The sequence below is a fragment of the Panthera uncia genome (assembly GCF_023721935.1).
Source record: "Panthera uncia isolate 11264 chromosome B3 unlocalized genomic scaffold, Puncia_PCG_1.0 HiC_scaffold_1, whole genome shotgun sequence".
Taxonomy (NCBI): Eukaryota; Metazoa; Chordata; class Mammalia; order Carnivora; family Felidae; genus Panthera; species Panthera uncia.
This window is the reverse complement of record NW_026057582.1, coordinates 130,811,048-130,830,724: the sequence shown is the minus strand read 5'-3', so window position 1 is coordinate 130,830,724 and position 19,677 is coordinate 130,811,048.

Sequence of the window (19,677 nt, the reverse complement as noted above, 5' to 3'; positions counted from 1 at the left end):
TTATTTCTTCCTTCAATTCTGTCAATGTTTGCTTCGTATATCACAGAGCTCATTTATATTCATAATTATTATAACTTCTTGGCAAAATGGTCCATTTACCATTGTATAATTCAATCTCTGGCTCTTGTAGCAATTTTTTCTTAGTCTGTTTTGTCTGATATTATTATATCCACCTCTCTTCTTTTTTGGTTACTATTTGCATGCAGTATCTTTTTCCCTCGTCTCACAATCAACTTACAGGTGCCCTTAGATCTAAAATGAGTCTCTGCTTATAGTTGGATCTTGTTTTTAAAAATCCATTCTGCTAGTATGTGTCCTTTGAGTGAGGAGTTAAATCTATTAACATGTAATTACTGACAAGGAAGCCCTTAGTTTCACCCTTTTGCTCTTTGCGGTCTGTACCTCATAGATTTTTCATCCCTCATTTCTTCCCTTTTTTGACTTTTGCGTTCAGTAGATTTTTTTTTTTTTTTGGTAGTAACGTGTTTTGATTCTTTTCTCAATGCCTTTTGTTTGTATTCTATAATTACTTTCTTTGTGATTACAATGGAGATTACATATAAAGTCATAAGATTATGAGCATCTATCTTAAATTGATGCCAACAACTTCAATTATATACAGAACTCTACTTCCTTACAGTTCTGCCCCACCCACTTTATGCTATTGATGTCACCAATTATGTGTTTATAGATTTTATTCATTAACATAGTTTTATCATTCTTCATACACACTTGTCTTTTACATCCTGTAGGAAATAAAAATTGAAGCTACAGCCCGAATTAGAATAATCAGAATTTTTATATTTGTCTGGATATCTGTTCATGTACTTCATATCTTTATATCACTCTGAGTTATTATCTAGGATCCTTTTCTTTCAGCTTAAGGAATTCTCTTTAGCATTTCTTGTAGGGCAGGGCTAGTGGAATGGACCACCTTGGTTTTTAATTATCTGGAACTCTCTTAATTTTGCTTTCATTTTTGAAGAACAGTTTTGCCACATATGGGACTCTTGGTTGACCATTTCTTTTTTTTTTTCTTTTTTCTTTTTTTTCTTTCAGCACTATAACTCGATCATTCCACTGACTTCTGGTCTGTAAGTTGTCTGCAGAGAAATTCACCAGCAATCTTATTTCGGATACTTATATATGATGCATTGCTTTTGCTTGTACTTTCAAGATTCTCTCTTTATCCTTCAACATTCGATTGTAATGTGTCTTATTGAAAGTCTTTGTGTTTATCCTGCTTAAAATTTTTTTGAGTCTTTTATATTTGTATATCCATGTATTCCTTCAAATTTGGTCGTTTTTTTGGCCATTATTTCTTCAAGTAAACTCTCTGCCCCTTTATCTCTCTCTGCCCTTTCTGAGACTCCCATAATGCATTTATTGGTCCATTTGGAAGTATTCCATAAATTCCTCAGTCTCTGTTCACTTTTTCCTCATTGTTTTTTCTTTTGGCTTCTTGGATCCAAAAATTTCAAATTACACGTCTTCATACTTGCTGGCCATTTCTTCTGCCTCTTTGAATCTATGTGTTTCTCTAGTTCTTTGAGCATATTTAAGACATTTGTTTTACAGTCTTTGTCTTGTGAGTCCAAAGGTGGTGTTTGATAGGTTTGGTTTCTGGAGATTTGTTTTGTTCTTTTGAATGGGTAATGTTGCCTTATTTCTTTATATGCCTTGTGATCATTTGTTGAAATTGGGCATTGGAAGAATGGTACTTCTCCCAATATTTGTAGACATGAAGACTTATGGTCTTTTTAGTCCTTTGGGGGGGATGCATCTTCCATGAGACTGTTTGTCTGTTTTTTTTAAGGAACCAATTTTCCCATATACACGTGTTCTTTTGAGTTTCCTAAGACTCTTACCCTTGCTTTTCTTTGGGGCCTTGGGTGTTCTATTTTGTTTTCTTCCAGTAATATCCTTGAGTCTACAGTCTTGCTGCAGTGTTTGCATGCCACACTTCCCAGAACTGCTTTCTACAGCTTCAGTGTGACATCCAAACTATCTTCTGAGCTCTGAGTCAGGTGAGACAGAAACCAGTCCCTCAGGCATCCCACAGATGAATGACAATTTTTCAGACAGGGTCCACTTTGTCTTCTCAACCAAAGGGGACAAAATGATATTTGGGCCACTTCTTTCCAACCACGAGGTGGGAGCAAGAGGTGGGCAAGGAAGAGTAAAAATAACACAAGATTTCTGATTATTTTGAATCAGATTATTCAGATTAATCAGATTATTATTTTGAATCCTATTTAAAATCTGATTATTTTTCTTGTTTTGGTGCTTCATTGGTTGTTGTAGACTTCTGATGGTTTCCAGAGCTCCATAAAGTGATTTTAGCTGCTTATTAGTTGTTTATTTGGTGCTTCCTTGGAGGAAGAAGGACCAGGAGCATTCTCGTTTGCAACCATGCTGATGTCACAATAATTATTCACTTTTGTACTTAATTTCATATTTGAAATTGTGTATCCTTTTTTTTGTAAATAGACCCTACACCAACATGAATATATTTTGGGCCCCAAAACCTAGATTTGTTCCTGGCTAGAGGAAGGAAAATTTTAACTGTGAAATATGTTTGAATTTTTATTATTTCACTGGATATATTAATTGCAAAAATAAGTCATTTTATGTCTGGAAGAGACCAAGTTTTTTTTTCTTCTTTTCCCCTCAATCTGTTAAATTGATCCATTTATTCAGAGTCACAAGAAGAATCTATTCTGGGTCATGGAAAGAACAGACTGGACTTTGAGGACTGAGAATAAAGAATGTGTGTGTATGCACCATCATTCTCTCTTGCTTTCTTTTTCTCTATCTACTTTATTGCTTAGCACGTGTTCTTATAACTGACCCTGTAAAAAGGAGAATAATTTTAAATTTGAGAGTCTATCATTTAAGAAAATGTTTATGAACACTCGTTTTAGAGTTAAACTTAAATTTTGACCCTAGGTCTGTTTTTATTGAGTTGGGAAAGTTGTTTGTCCTTTAGAAGCCTTGGTTTTCTTTGTAGAGATTATAGAACATACTTTAGGCTTGTAGCAAGAACAAAATGAGCTCATTCAAGGAAGGGCCTTAGCATCATTCCTGACACGTAGAAAACACTAACATTCAGAGAGGGGCTATTGTAATCATCCTTACTATTTCCTGCTAAAATATTTAAAGAAGCAGGTACTTTGGCTCACCTACTTTACAATTGGGTAGATTGAGGCCAAGAGTTTAAATATTTTGTTCGTAGTAATTTGGGAGTTGGTAACCACACTATAGCTTATAAAATGTGGAAATTATCAACATCTTCTTTTCACCTTCCCATCAGTTCATTATGAACTTCAAATTATAAATGTTTCCAGACACTGAGCTGAGTATGCAAGATTTTCTGGATGCACCAAGCAGGTGGGGTTGGATTTGGAACTTTTTTTTTTTTTAAGAATTTATTCCTTTTGTAGCTCATATTGCTGGAAAATCAACGGCTTGTGCCAAACAAGTTGTTTTCTTCTCTTGACAAAACCCAGATCAGCAAATTTTCATACTGCACTATTTTCAATGGCTGGAACATCAACATTTTATAACAAGAAAAAAATCAAAGTTCTTCAGTATTTGGAAAAGAAGTGCTTGTAAAAATGTTCACATCCATTCACCATCTGGAAAAGCAAGGTTTTACAGTTATTCCTAATGATGTTTAGAGTCACTAAGCATTTTGGAAAATGACCTCTTATTGAAGATATTTCCTCCACAGGACACCACAGTGTTCACCTTTCTACAACGTTACACTTGCTTAGGACTTATCTTGGAAAATTAAAAGAAATACACACACAGAGCCAAGACTGTAGCCTTTTTTTTTTTTTTTTTTACTGGGGAATGTTTTGAGGCCAAAACGAATTATAGGCTCATGAGGAAAACCCAATGAATCTTGGCTCCTTGTTTCTTTACTGAATTCCACATTCAGAAGTACTTATGGACTGCTTCTCGTGTGCCAAGCACTGGACTGGAGAGAGATAATTCAGGTATGAATCTCTGTATTCTCATTCTTCTCAAGTGAGGACCTTGCCTATGCAAAGTCCTCCCAGGGTTTTTCCTGCTTCCTCAGAGCTTGGCCAGGTGTGATGTGCCTGTTCCCCATAGTGCTTTGGGTCTGCGTGCTTGCAGCAAAGGGGACCTCAGACATATGTTGAAATAGTGATTGATTTCCCCCGTATGTGAGCAGGATGAGCTTTGCTAGATGTGGGCAGACTTGTGCTGAGGGAGAACACCCACGCACACTTAAAATGAGCCTAAACTGAGATTGTCTAAGCCAACTAATATGCAAGAAATTGTCCTAATTCATTTCTTTCTTTTTAACTTACGCATTAGGGTTTTGATCTTACTATACAGATGCATGGAAACTAAAATGATGCATCTCTTCTTTTTTTTTTTTTTTTTAATTTTTTTTTCAACGTTTTTTATTTATTTTTGGGACAGAGAGAGACAGAGCATGAACGGGGGAGGGGCAGAGAGAGAGGGAGACACAGAATCGGAAACAGGCTCCAGGCTCCGAGCCATCAGCCCGGAGCCTGACGCGGGGCTCGAACTCACGGACCGCGAGATCGTGACCTGGCTGAAGTCGGACGCTTAACCGACTGCGCCACCCAGGCGCCCCAATGATGCGTCTCTTCTTACACTCTCTCCAATTATGTGAGCTTACTGTCTGCCTACAGGAGGCTGCTCCTTTGGTCCTGGCTAACTGGTCACCTCATTAAGGGCACATAGAAATTTTTTTTTTATTAAATTTTTTTTTTTACCGTTTATTTTTATTCTTGAGACAGAGAGAGACAGAGCATGAACGGGGGAGGGTCAGAGAGAGAGGGAGACACACCATGTGAAACAGGCTCCAGGCTCCGAGCAGTCAGCACAGAGCCAGACGCGGGGCTCGAACTCATGGACCGCGAGATCGTGACCTGAGCTGAAGCCGGACGCTCAACCGACTGAGCCACCCAGGCGCCCCGTTCTGATTTTTAAAAAAGGGGCACATAGAAATTTATGTGAGTCATTAGTGGTTACCGTAAGGTCGAAGGCAGGCAGGCCTTTCTTTTTGGTGAGTGTGTAGATGGACTGGCGGTTTAAATTTCATTTTCTTCCATAATTAATATATTTTCTATTGTCCTAAGTCTTTTGCACTCTGGAAGTTTCACTGGAAGAAACACTGGAAGTTTCTGTTTGAGCCTTTGAGGCACAAGTCTTGGATAAAGACTGCCTCCTTCCCCAGGGTATGTATCTCTAGGTCATAAGAATGCAGAACTTTCTTCTGGCAAATGACCAATAAACGCATGCAACTGAACATGTACCCCTCAGCAAGAAATAGAGTCAAGGAAATCGAACTCAGTCTTATAAGGAGTAAAGCCCACATATTAAGCGGAGAGCTAGACCATATAAAACTCAACCTTTGGTGTTACTAGTGTTGACAAGGAAGGACAGCTTCTTTAAAGTATAGTAGGAGAGAAGAAATAAGAAACTAGTCTGTCTCCAGAGTTTCTCCAAGTATGGACTCTAGACCAGCAGCATCAACATCCCCTGGAAAACTGTGTTAGGATTGAAGTTCTCAGGCTCTGCCCAGACTTGCTGAATCAGAAACTCTGGGGATAGGGTCCAACAATCTTTCTTTCAACCTTCTTTCCACGTGATTCTGATACATACTCTACGTTTAGACCCATTGTGGAGCTAGACCATGCTGTCGTCAACTCATCGTGTTACCTCCCAACATGGTGCCATAGTAGAAGAGAGTGGATACTATCGGGCTTTGGTCAGTTTAGGTTAAACTGCATATATAAATATATATGCATATATATGGGGAAACGTACACACTTCGTATACATATATACATATATACATGTATCCCAGCTCCCATTGTACACACACACACACACACACACACACCCTTCTTCAGCGAAAGGCTAGAACTAGCACTCTAGCTCTATATCTCTGGGCATTTCGGGGTCCAGCTGATTGCAGACCACTTGTGAGGGTAGGCCCTGAAAGGGAATGGATAGGAAAGCAAATTACTTCTTGAATACTCATGAAGTCGGTTTCTAATGCCAAATATTATTTCTTCAAAGGTTACCCCACTGGAACCTGGATTGCTACAATAGCATTCTGGATATTTTCCTCCCTTCAGCACTGGCCTATTCCAACATATTACATAAGTAACATTCAGAATAATAGCCCTCCAGGGTCACTTTGCTTGCATAATTCCTTTTAGAAATTCTCCAGTTTGGGGGTTCCTAGTGCTCTCTGTGCTGTGAGTCCATGGCGTCATGCAAATACCTCTATGCTAATGTAAATGTCTCTTTGCATAACCAGATCTTTCTCTAAACCTCTAAAGAGATTGTCATGGAGAGAAGTAATGCATTAATTCCCTTGTATAATTCTTTCTTCACACCCCTGGGTTTTAGCACTGTTCCTAAAACTGGTTTATAAAAATGAGCCTTGTGTGTTTGCTTAATAAGGGAATAAAATTAGTCTCTGGCCACTATGCTCCACCCATAAGTGTATCCCAACCTTCCAGCCTTGCCCATTTCCTTTTCTATCCTTCTCATCTTTGGTCTAAAAAAATCCCCCTGGAGCCTCCTCCTTGTTCAACTCGTTTCTCAAGCTAATGCTGGGCCATAGCTTTGATATCTTGGGGTAACACTGGATTTGGAGGTTTGGAAATAAATGCCTCAAAGCTGGCAGTGTTGCACTCAAGGGAACTCGCACTTCTTTCGGTCCAATCTCTGATCTAGAAATCTGAAAAGCTGACTTCTTGAGCAGCTGCGCACTTCCCTACTTACAAACTTGCTCACCATTAGGCTGCAGATAGAAGTTTATTTGTTCTTTTTAATGAGAACCGCAACATAGCAGGATGTCAGACGATGACGGTTCAGTGACTTTTGTCACTTTAAGTTCTCAGAAGGGCCATCACCCCGTTGAAGCGATGAGCCTCTCCCACAAAATCTATGCAGCCTTTGACGCAGCTCTGGGAGAACATGTGCTCACAAGCATTCTATATAGACAGTTTGCAATGTCCCCCATGACCACATTCTTGCACAGGTGTTCGGCTGCTCTCAACCATTCTTCATATTTATAAAATTTAACCAGCCATCCTATGCCGATGAAAGCGCCCGTGATACATCTGTCAAAGGAGGTCATCTCTCAAGGTGGTTCCACATGGGTTAATTGTAGTACCTCTGGTTGAAATTGCCATAGCCCAAACCCAACAGAGGGTACAGGCAGATTACGGTGACAGCCTGTCCCCATCAAAGTGACACACCCCTCTCCCTTTGTGATTTGTTTCCGTCCTGCCTTGACTGGTGAGGTTCCGTCCCGTAGATTTCAAACCCTGAGGTCGGATAGGAAAACCCAGCTTGGCCTCACCTCATCGCCCATCTCCCAGTTTCCTTTAGGCGGACGTGAAGTGTCTTCGGCACCTGCTGGTTCTTGAACTCACACTCACGATGACCCAAAGCAGAAATTGCAGGGGAGGCACGCCAAAATTGCTGCCACCTACCAGCCGTAAGTTACGTATGTCCATTTTGCTTAATTTTTTTTGCATTTGTGTGTACTCTTTTCACATTTATATCTTAAGTGAACGTAGTATGTGTTTCTTTTAGAGCAGAAGATAAGGTTGCATGGGACTTGTGGGCATAGGTTTTGCAGTTAGGTAGACATGCGTTGAAAGCCAGCTCTGTCACTTATTACATTAAGGATCTTAGAGAAGTTTCTTCTCTAGGCTTCAGTGTTCTCGTGTGGATATCGAGGACAACAATCCCTACCTTAAAGGACGGATGTGAGAGTTCACTAAAGACATAGTCATTCTACAGATATTTTTAAGACATCTATAGGAATAGAACCAAGAGAGGAGGATGTAGCTGTGAGCAAGACAAGAATGCCCTTCCCCACTTCTTCTGGGGTCTCTTACCGCAGGGTTTCCGTAGGCAATTATGATTGTGCTAAGAGTTATGGGAGAAAAAGCGAACACGCTTCAGGAATCCATAGCGTGGCATCCACGTTGTCTGGATCATGGAAGGAAACTGTCACCATCTACTAAGTCCGGGGAAATGTCCAATCGCTAAGTAGGAAATCCTTGATTTACCTGTTCCTTAACGTTTTGGCTGAGTAGTGGAAAATGCAGGGTAGATAGCTAGACAGAGAAGGTTCTGGGAAGGATGCAGAGCAGAGGGCATGAAGCGTGACTAGACATCTGAAAGACTCAAAGAAGCCCAGGAAGGCTCTAAGAAAAAAAGTGAGGGTTAGTCTTGGCCTGAATTGTGGAAGGTCTCATGGGCCGGGTAAGGAGTCATTACTAAGTGCTGGATATGTGGTACGTTCTCAATAAATAGTAGCCATATCATTCAAAAAACTGTATATAGTAACTGGCTTCTAAGAAGTAGGCAGTGTTCCTATTAGTAACTACTTTAGAACTGATGTTTTTAACCTTTTTTTTTTTCTATAAGACACTTAGTAGAGACTTTCCTCTGTGAGTATAATCCATAAACGTCCATTTGCGGCCTGAAATCAGATTGTCCTCCGGCAAATGGCAACCTCTTTATTTTTATTATTTTACATTTCATAGAGGCCAGCGTCTCCAAAACCCGCGTGGACACTTGGGTCTAATTGTCAATACAGGCCGTTACACCGACTCTGTCCCCAGAAGGACAGGAGAACACCAGTCTCCCAGGCAAGAGCTTTCGGAAGCTTGGCAGCTTTTAAATGCCTCGTTTTTGAATAAACAGGGTACTTTTCTGGAAAGATTTAAGGCCACGTTATGTAACTTACAATTAGTGGCTTCCCACAAATTACATATCAGTCCAGCAAGTATAATCTCCCTAAAGTGCTTTGTTGACTGGCTCATGGGGTCGCACTTCCTTGGGCGGTGGTCGGATATCTGTCTCTTCCCTCTCGTTCTCTCCCGCTTAGATACATACCTCAGATGAGTGCCCCAGGGAGGCCCTCAACTAAGGACACACAGAAGCAACGTCACCTGTTGCCGTGAAGAGATATTTTATGGTTATTTGCAGCAGTTAGGCATAGTTCAGGGGCAGAAGTACATAGAACAACATTTCACGGGCAAAAAAAATAGAGTGATGTGATAGGTATTCAGGAGTCTTCGACTTCGCCTGGCTTGGCCACTTTCCAGCTCTCAGACACTGGGCAGATCACCTGAGTGCTCTTGACTTCTATCTCCTGGCCTGTGAAAAGAAAGAATTAGGCTGAAAATCCGTAAAATCCCTTCTGATCTTACGTCTGCACGTTTCTGGATTCACATCTCAGGTCAACTCTTTCATTCTGCCTCTCAGGACAGCACTGTTGAATGCCTGGACCTTAATCCTGGAATAACAACAATAATGCATGTCTTCTACTGTACTTGGATGTTTGATTTAGACACTGTCTGTGAAAATCTCCAGCAAAGGGCCAGACACATAGTAAATCTCGACATGTGTGCGGGGACCTTGCTAACCATGATGTGGGAAAAAAGTAATTTTTCTTAAAAATAGCTTCCGGGTACCAGGCAGACCCTCACCTAAGCAAGCGATTTCTCAGCGCTAGCATTTGAACAGAGTAGCAGAGGTGGGATCTGAGTAAAGAAGAGAAGCCAAGGTTTAAAAACAGCCATGGAGGTGGCCGAATAATAGCTCTTAAAAGCAGCAGAATGACCACGAGGCAAGTTTGTAAGATCACTGCAATGGGGTGAGAGAAATTGAGCTCAGGACCCACGGGAGGCAGTGTCTGTGGACACCATCTCACTACTGTGCAGGATTTGTGCTTCTGATCTCCTTCCAGAGACAGCTAGTAAAGAGGCTAGTGTGAGGGGAGGGCCATGGGACCAAAGTCAGACACTGTGACAGAAATAACTAGCTTTCCCTCAAAAAGACACACTCCTTCCGTGGTGTAGAGTGAGTGCGTGAGTGCAAGACCAAAGCTGCCCCCCCCAGGGCCTACACTTCGCACTTCTGTATACCCATATGGCCACGTGACTTGCCCTCACCAATGGCATATGCGTAGAAATGGAGTGTGGCCCTTCCGGGCTGGGTTCTTAAGCAGGAAAGGTCACCTTCTGCCTTCTTCTCTTTATGTGCATCACCTAAGCCTTAAGAAAAGGTGAAAGCCCAGAGGAGAGGACCCCAAGGTCACCAAGTTCTTCACATCCAGGAAAGCTGTCTTTGAAACAGGAATACAATGTGGCACTCTGACATGAGTGCAAAATAGATTTCTTTAAAAAAAATTTTTTTTTAACATTTATTTATTTTTGAGACAGAGAGAGAGAGCATGAACAGGGGAGGGTCAGAGAAAGGGGGAGACACAGAATCTGAAACAGGCTCCAGGCTCTGAGCTGTTGGCACAGAGCCCGACGCGGGACCCGAACCCACGGACCGCAAGACCATGACCTGAGCCGAAGTCAGATGCTTAACCGACTGAGCCACCCAGGCGCCCCTGAGTGCAAAATAGATTTCTATTATGTTAAGTGACAGGATGTCATGGCTTATTGGTTGTTCTAGCAGGAAGGGTGTGCTGATATGGTAACACAAGTAGGACTCAAAAACATTACACTTGGTAGAAAAAAAAAAAGCCTTACATGAAGGACTCACAGACTACATTATTGGATTTGCATGAATGTTCTAGAACAGGGAGAACCAATGGAGAAATATTAGAAGGCCCATGGCCTCTGGAGAGGTGGGGTGAGGTTTGACTCATAGGAGCATGGGAAAACTTTCTGGGGTGATCTTTATGTTCTGTATCTTGACAGGGGTTTGGGTCTCACGAGTATATGCATTTTCAAAAGTCAGCAGACATACAGTCAAGATTTGTGCAATTCTTGTACATAAATTTCACACCCCCAAACAGCTGTAAACAAATATTGAACTGCAGTTAATGATATGTAGGCTATAAAACTTAGAGGAAGGATTTATTAATGTCTACTTGGGAATGTGTCACAGGTAAGATGAATCACATATAGTTCATAGACAATCTACTGAAACTGAGAGGCTGATGGTAAATAGTCTGACCTTCACTATAAGAATGACATCATGTGTGATTTGAACCCAGCTCTATCTCATTCCAAATCTTTGCTCCTTCCACTCTGTATTGGAATTAATGGGTAGAAAATCTAAATAACTTGCTATGAATCATCATGAGAAGAAAGATTCAAGGGAAGGGAAAAAGACCATGAAAAGTTAGAATCCCACAGATAAACCAGGTAAAAATCATCTAGAGTTTCAACAACAGAACTGCTAATTAGCTCTAATGCTTAGCTCCAACGTGGGTTTTTCTGAGGGCTGCGACATTCATGGATGACTAATTAACCTGTGTGGCAAATCCATTCCATTTGCTGCCATGACACAGCCAATCAAGACTGGCTTACTGTTTGCTCATTTGGAAAATGATTAGGATTCCCATTTAGACTTAATTACAGTGCAAAGGTTGACAATTATCTTCTCTATAGACGCATCAGATGCTTCAATATTTCAATGAACATGTGCCTATAATTATGTACATAATTTGTCTGGCAGAAAGTGTAACCTAGTCATTACCTGGATCTTATGCCTATAATTAGAGATCATAAAAATACCGAATGGGAAAAGTGGGTTGGTGGGATGTTAGGACCATTATAACGTAAGAATCTGTAGGGAGCTATTAGCAGGGACTCAGTAGCAACCAACATCTCTTGGATTGCTGCCCTCTCTCAAAGGTAATTAAGAAGCATGAGAGAAAGGTGAAAATCGTGGCAGGGCGAAAGCATAGCACAATTGCTTTCCCAGAACTTGACTGCAGTCATGAAAAGTGCCATAGGCACCCAAATTCAACACAACTAAAACCAAACTCCTTAGCCAACCCTTGCCCCACCCCACCTACTCCTCCCTTAAGTTTGCGGTCTTAGATAATGACTAGGCATTCTCGACTCATCTGTTGCCATTGTTATCTAACCTTCCGGGCAAAGAGATGGAATTCTAATCACCGAAGGTTCCTGATGGCGCCTGCCGCTCTCCGAGACGTGACTCTTCCATACTTCTGCTTTCATCACCGTTGTAGGGCTGGTTGCAAGAGAAAATAGAAACGGTTCTGCCTTCCTCCAGCCTCTCCACTCTGTTGCTGACCTTCTACATTTTCTTCGCGATGACCCTCTCCAGTCACAAGTCGGATTATGTCACTCTACCCTCAGGAGAGTTGAGAATGTCCACTTTTTTCCCAAACAGCATTTACCAGGGCACACCAAGAATTTTACACTTTGGATTCTGTGCCAGCTTCTCCTTTCCTGCCCTCCTCTTCAAGGTAGCAGGTAGCTTCAGCGGATGACTTACTGAACATGGAGTGCGATGCGTTCATTATTTCAGTTATCGCGTAGCAGAGCTGACAACCCCCAAACTGAGTATTTTCAGATCAACTGGTTTTATTTTGCTGATGATTTTGTGGGTCAAGGGTGCAAGGAGGCCTCTCCTGGGCTTTCTTTTCTGATAAAGGCCGCATCACGTGAAGAGAAAAAACTCTTCCTCCAAGATGGCTTCTTCACGCACGCATCTAGTGTGGCAGAAATCCTTGGCCTTTCTCATGTGGGCTTCAGGTACTCCAGACTTTCTCTGCTTGGCCGAGTTTCTTACAGCATGGATATTTCAAAGGAGTTTCACTCTGTACACGGGGGCTGGATTCCAAGAGCAAGGCGGTAGAAAGTGCACGGCCGGTTAAGGACCCTGACAGAAAGTGGCGGGGCCAAACTTCTGTCATGATCTATCGGTGACAGCAGCCCCAAGGCCCCTCAGATTTAAGGAGGTGAACAAGTAGATTCCCCCTCTTCATAGGGACATGTCAAAGTGACATTGCAGAAGAGCACGTAGAATGGGACATCGTTTTTGCCCATCTTTGGAAAAGAAAGATCTTCCACACTTCTGCTGTTTTCCTCCTCCAGAAATCCTAATTCATTCCTTCTATTGTATTCAAATCCTGCTTGTCTTTCAAGGGGAACTTGCATGCCCGTTGCTCAACTTTGCTTTGCATTCTGTAAACAAAGCCAATCTCTCTCTCCTATGGTATTTTGTTCAACCCTCTTTTATCCTAAATTGGAATATCGTTGTCTATGTCCTCCATATTTATCTCGCTGGCCAGAAGGGAACTATGATGTCATGTCTAGTCTATAACCCCTTGTATATAGCAGCACAGAGCCTGGTACAAAGTAGGTGCTGAATACATGTTCTATTGATCATGATGAAATCGATTCACTGAAGGACTAAACAAATGGTTCTATAACGTGTGTATCCCTATGCTTGGTGTACTCCCTAGAATAAGTTTAATACCTCTGGTTACCAGCCTCCAAGAGATACCCCCAATGATCTCCGTCTCTTAATATTCACACTCTGTGTTGTCCCTTTCTACTTTCTACCGGAGCTGGTCTGTATGTGGTATAATATGGCAGAAGCCATGATATTACACTTCTGAGAATGGGTTGTAAAAGAACCTGCAGCTTCTATCTCTCTGTCTCTCAGCCTCTGTGTCTTACCCTTTCTGTGTCTCTCTTTTCACTCACCCAGTAGAAACCAACTGTCATATTGTGAGCAGTCCTATAGAGGGGCTCACAGGGAAGGAAATGATGCCTCCCACCAACGGTCACTTGAGTGAGCTTGCAACTCACTTCAAACTCAGCCAAGCCTCCAGGTGCCTGCCACCTCAAAGGGCAGCTTGACCAAAACTTGATAAGACCCAGATGGAGAACGAGAACCACCCAGCTCAGCTGCTCCCGGATTCTCAGTCCTCAGAAACCATATGAGATAATAAGTGTGTGTGAGTATAAGCTGCTATGTTTTGGAGTAATTTTTTTTTTTTTTGTTATGTAGCAGTAGATAAGTAACTTAATTCCTAAAACATTTTTGTGGATGTTATTAAAAGTAGTACGTAGGAAGTGGTTTCTCTCCTCTTCTTGGAAATGTAGCCAAAGTATTTTGTTGTTACTAGGACAGACACCTGGGCTTTGTCTCCACCACAAAGAACCTTTCAGATACAAGGGAGAAGTAGTAATGATCTCACTTCTTGGAGTATTTGTGCTAATTAGCAGCATGTTAAAGTTAGCAATAAACTATTTGCACTTAACCTTCCAACATGTTTTTTTATAGAAAAACAAAACAAAACAAAACATGATGCCAAGGAAACAAACATTAAACTACCATATAAACAGTCAGATCTTACAAAGCAGCCTTATTTTCCTAGTTTTCTATTTCAATGCCTAATTGCTGAGCTAATAAGATTCCTGATTATTTTGGTTGAAAATAAGGTCCTTAATTTTGTTTCAACAATACTGGAATATGAAAAAAGTAGATGATACTATCTAGAAAGAGCTTATGTATGCACTTCTAAGAAATCCAGGAAGGGATTTTTAAAATGTAGTGTCACGCAGGAATCCATAATTTTTTTAAAAAAAATTAATTTTTACTTACTTTTGAGAGAGAGATAGAGCACTAGCACAGGAGGGCCAGAGAGAGAGGGAGACACAGAATCTGAAGCAGGCTCCAGGCTCTGAGCTGTCAGCATAGAGTTTGATGCGGGCTCTGTGAAATCATGACCTGAGCTGAAGTTGGATGCTTAACTGACTGTGACACCTAGGTGCCCCAGGATTCCATAATTTTGATATTCAAATATACTTTCACAAAATGTTTATATTTATAAAAATTAGAAAAATGTCATAAATTACAGACATAACAAACATTATCTATGCTAATTTAGTAATTGGTTTACACTAACCTGTTCATCTATATTCAGCAACTCACCAAACATTTATGGAATGTCAACTATTGACGGGTCAACAGTTTGAATATTGTTAAAATCTGGAGTACAGAAAACTGAAATTAGGCACTTCTTCTCTAGTTAGACCTTTTCCTTCTCCTGGAAATCATCTGAAAGACAACCCCCCTCAAGAAAAACAAGCAAAACTCTTGCACATTGTGTTCAATAAAACTGGAGACAAATATAATTCCTAGACCTCAAAATATTTCCAGGCATCGTGAAAAGCAGCTGGCATTGAACAGAAGACATACCAGAAGAGCAGAATAACTAAGCAATGTGAGATATCTCCAGGGTAAGAGTCTTTGGTATCGATTGCTCTCAGAAAGTAGCAGCATGAACAAGCTTCCTGAAGGAAACACAAAACCCTGAGATGAAAAACTGGATTGCTTGTTTGCAATATTATGGGTTAAGACCTGGGTGGACTGGGCTGATGAGAAATCTTTTGCGGACCATTTGGTCCAAAGAGCCCAAGGCAACAGGGTGACTCAGAAAAGTAGATCAGTCATACTTGCTAGAAGTTCATAATTCGAAGAAGAGAGTCTTTGAATTAGGAAAACCAACTACACCAGGACAGTATCTTTGTTCATTCTTATAAGGGGCTCTTACACGTTATCTTGCCCACAAAATGCAATGCATGGTGATGAATCATCCAAGGAGCTAACCCAACATTGATACAAAGAGGTAACAGGAAATCAAAAGAAGGGAAAGAGAAACAAGAATGACAGACTAAAAACATGTGCATATACACACACACATAAATTTGTCACACAACAGACACAAATTATAATCAAATGAATGTGACACAAATTTAAAAATCTTTAAGAATTACAACTTTTTGGGTCACCTGGGTGGCCCAGTTGGTTAAGCGTCTGACTCTTGTTTTCGGCTCAGATCATGATCTCATGGTCCATGGGTTGGAGCCCCACATCAGGCTCCGTGCTGTCAGTGTAGAGCCTGCTTCGGATTCTCTTTCTCTTCTTCTCTCTCTGGACCTCCCCTGATTGTACTCTGTCTCCCTCTCTCTCTCTCTCAAAATAAATAAATAAATAAACTTTAAACAAAAAATTTAAACGTTTTTATTTTATTTTTGAGAGAGAGAGAGAGAGAGAGAGAGAGAGAGAGAGAGAGCATGAGCTGTCAGCACAGAACCCTACGTGGGGCTCGAATCCACGAACCGTGAGATCATGACCTGAGCAGAAGTCAGGTGCTTAACCACCTGAGCCACCCACAGGCCCCAATAAATAAACTTTTTTAAAAAATTTAGAAAAAAAGAATTACAACCTTTCGATGGCGAACCATGAAACCAAAATGAAAGAATTCAGAGTGGCAATGATCAAAGGCTATGCAACTTAGAGTAGAAAATGTCAGAAATGAAATAAATGAGCAAATAAAACTATTACGGAAATCAAGAAAATTGGAAGGCATACAAAATAGACAAAATGCAGAAGAAGTCACAGTAAAGATGTAGGAGATAGAAGTGAGAAATCAAACACTTAAAAAGAAAGGAAATAAAGGTTTAGAAAGAGAATAACAGACTATACAATGGGAAGTGTAAGACAAGGATTTTATACCCCATCGGGCATTCTTTACTTACCTACTTCAGAGGCAATCTTCAACATGGGAAATCTCAGAAAATAGTTACCCAGGAGCCCTTTTTGACAGAAGTAATAGAACAAAACTGTAATGAACCAAGAAAAGACTTGGGGAGGTGAGAGGAAAAAAAAAACATTGGAGGTGACCAATATTTCAGTGAATTGAGTGGAAAGGAAGATTGGAACAGGTGCATATGAGAATATTAGTACAGAATGCAGGTGTCTTTGTCCTGCTCACATAGACATGATCCGGCAGATACAAACAAGGAAGAAAATGAAGGTGGGAGGAACAATAAGTAAATACCAATACTTCACAAATAAAAATAACACCAGGGTAAGTAACGAAAGGAGCAGGAGAAATTAAGAGACTCGTAAAAATGAGGCAACTAAACTGTATGCAAATAGATTTGGAAATCATCACGATATGGAGCACTTTTAGTGAAATTCGTAAAACATAAGGATTTCGGTTTCCAAAAGAGACACAGAAAAAAGTTGTTGGAGAAGCAATTTGGGGGCAAAAAAAATGATTATCCAACAAACACCAGGGACATTATACCGACTTTTAAAGAGCCGATAATTACAATGTTATTTAAGCTATTCTACAGTCATAGGTGAAGAAGAAAAACCTCCAAACACTTCCTATGAATGAAAATTTCATTTTTACCAACAAAGCCTGAAAGAGTAAACTCACACACTAAGAAAACTACAGACTCAGTCTTTCTGATGCATATCACAAATCATATCCTAAAATATCACTTCAATAAATAAAATCTGTAAAATGAGCATACTTTGTTATTAACTTAAATATTCACAAATGGATTCCAGCAGTTATTGTAAATTAATAATGATCAGGGCACCTGGGTGGCTCAGTTGGTTAAGCATTGGACTTCAGCTCAAGTCACGATCTCTCCGTCTGTGAGTTCGAGTCCCACGTCGGGCTCTGTGCTGACAGCTCAGAGCCTGGAGCCTGCTTCAGGTTCTGTGTCTCCCTCTCTTTCTGCCCCTCCCCTGCTCATACTCGCACGCTCTCTCTCTCTTGCTCTCTCTCTCTCAAAAATAAATAAACATTACATTTTTTTTAATAAAATAATAATGACCAAGTAGCAATTATTGCAGCAATATAAGGAGAATATAACTTGAACTCAAGAGTCCCTATCTAGTCTACGGTTCACTGCTAGTAGCTAGTAGTGGCTAGTAGCTAACTTCCATCAGTAAGGACAATGAGCCAAACATTGTTCTCAACACTTTACATCTGTTAACTCTTTTATCCTCAGAGACATTCACTTTCCCATTTTATAGACGTGGAAAGGAAGGCACACTTTTCAGTAACTTGCCCAAGTTCACACAGTTAGTAATTGCGAGAGTCGGAATTGGATTCCAAGTAGTCTGGCTCCAGAGACCATAATCTTATTCATGGTACACTTCTCCAGGACCTAACTAATGATATTTTTTCCAATTTCCTAATGCTGTTATTACATATAACATGCTCAGCCAGAAATGGGCTTGGTTATTGTATCACTGGTTACGTTTCGGAAGCATCTCAGAGGCCATGTGTGGTCTCAGGGGTGATAATTCATGCAAAGCCCTTAGCACATGCATGAGCATACACGTCCTCACTCAGCTTAGGTTGCCATGAGGACTGTCATGGGAGGATGGAAGTCGTAGACACTTACCTTAGGGTGCATCAGGCATGCGATCACGAGTGACCTCACAATCCCTGGCAAGCAGCCAGAAAGATGCCTTTTACCTTGCTTCCAAGGTCTTTATTTCCCTATATTGAGTCTGATCCTTTGCTTTACTCCTCAAAAGAATCCAATCTGGGTGTTTAGAAAAATTAAGAATAAAGAATATCTGGTGTATATTCACGACGGAGTATTATTTAGCCTTAGAAAAGAAGGAAATCCTGCCTTTGTGACGACATGAACGAACAGGGAGGCGTTATGTTAAGTGAAATTAAGCCAGGCACGGAGAGACAAACGCATGATTCCATGTCTATGAGGTTTCTAAAACAGTTGAACGCACAGAAGCAGAGAGTAGACTGGTGGTTACCAGGGGCAGAGGGACAAGTAGAAGAATATTCGTCAGGAGGGTACAACGTTTCACTTATGCAAAATGGAAGAGTTCTGGACATCTAATAGACAGCAAGAGGACTGCAGCTAATACTGTATTATGCACTGGAAATTTCTAAGAGGGTATATCTTAAGGGTTCTCACCACAAGGAAAAGCAAAAAGGGACTGAGGTGACAGATATGTTCATTAGCTTGATCTTGGTAATCACTTCACAGTGCAGACCCATATCAAAACATCAAGTTGTACACGTTAAATACGCGCAATTCTTACTTGCCCTTGTCAATTACACATCCATAGGAGGGAAAAGATAGAATTATTCTGCTAGATAGATGACAACTCCACAATAAATGTGTTTTAGAAGTTCAGAGATGTAAGATAACCTTGCAAGATAACCTTGTGCAATTCGAAAAGGTCAGAGGCTCAGAATCATCACGAACCATGACCAACACAAAACCCGGCAACAAACAGAAATGAACAATAGCACTGACCAAACCCTGTGTGTCCAAGGCCTTCTTGGGGGAGGGCATTTTTTTCTGTACCGATCACCCTGCAGGGACTCAGACAGCCTCATTCCAAATCTCGTCATTTTTCTACAGGTGAGTGTTAGCAGGAGGAGTGAGGGAACGAGATTTTCAAATGAGAAGTGGTTAATCCTTTGTTTTCATGCGGCTACACAGGCTCTTGACGTTAATGCCAGGAGGCATCAACCGCACCCTATCATTTGTGTGCGTGTTGGCTTTGTAATATTACTTAGCACTAATAGATTAGGATTTCAGGGCATTCCGCATTGGCAGTATTCCTGGGAGGAAGGGAAGGACAGGCGAGCAACTTCACGAGCCCAAAAAGCAGCTAATTCATATTTCTGCCTTCTGCCTCTAGCCAAGAGTAAGCTCTGTCAGGTATCTCTGATTACAGGGCACCGTGAGATTCCCCAGTAAACAGCAATTAGTGGTGACAATGGGTGCTAATGCCCTATGAAAATAAATTGAGAAGGCCAGCCCAGGATGTAGGAGGACCAAAACTCCCATTTGGTATGAGACAGAATGCTTAGCAGCTAAAACAATCACACGAATTCCAAAGTACTATTTATCCAGGCAAATAAAGAGCCAAGTAGCAAATGTGCATTCTTAATATTCCAAACAAAATATGAATGTGAGAGGGGATATATACGTATACATATGTATATATGTATATATATACATATATCTACATATATGTATGATAGATAGATAGATAGATAGAT